Below are 910 nucleotides of genomic sequence, written 5' to 3'. Positions count from 1 at the left end.
AAAAGTGATTGAGTAGAGCTTTCAAATGTGGCAGAGATTTAACCCACCTTCCATGGATGTATATAGGTTTGAGCCCTAGCCCCAATTGATCCATTTTAGTCCCCGCTATAGCCCTTCCCACTTCCATTCCCAAGGAATGTGTGGGTGCATGGAGTTGCAAGCAAGCACAGTTTCTGACATTGCACAACTGAATGTTCTGTGGCCTTCTGCATCCCTTCCATACAGTTATGTTGGACTGATGAATTTGGTTGTCTTGGCTTGCTTGGAAGTTTGTGTTCTGGGCCATTCCATTCTGTTCCAGATGGCTTCTGGGCATTATGGGTTTAATAATATAATATTGCAAGGGTTTCAGCCCTAAGATGTTGTTCTCAAGTAGGGATATACAGACTGTGTAAAATCTGCTCTGTGTTTCGCGGATTGTCAGGTGCCTTTTGGTCCATTGTCCGCCCACAGACGGATGCAGTGTTTTTTTCGTTGGGCGGAAAAATACTCAAATAATTACATAAGTATTTACGTAAGCATCTACATAATTTACCTTGGTACGTAATATTTAGCGTATTCTCTGCATTCCATTCAACATTTCCTCAGCAGAAACTTACATATTTTCTTACGAATTTATATGCGTAAATTTCAGGAAAATTAAAAAATAATCCGGAAGTTCACGGACTCTGCGCTGCCCAAGGGGGTCACTCCGCAGCAGATTGCGCAGGTCGGATTCTTAGAAATCTGAGCTCATTTTAGTCCATCCCGAATTTCTACAGCATCCTTATTCTCGAGTGTAACACATACCATCATTTCTGGCATTTTAAAAAAATAAAAATTAAGGGCCGTTCCAGCCCATTAGGTTCCATTCCAGCTTTTACACTGTCACCAATTGTTCAGTTCAGTTGTTTATGTTCCTCTTACAACT

Source organism: Heloderma suspectum, chromosome 1 (assembly GCF_057233095.1).
Source record: "Heloderma suspectum isolate Gila_16-S chromosome 1, 16-S_ref, whole genome shotgun sequence".
NCBI classification, from domain to species: Eukaryota; Metazoa; Chordata; class Lepidosauria; order Squamata; family Helodermatidae; genus Heloderma; species Heloderma suspectum.
This window is presented reverse-complemented; position numbering follows the sequence as displayed.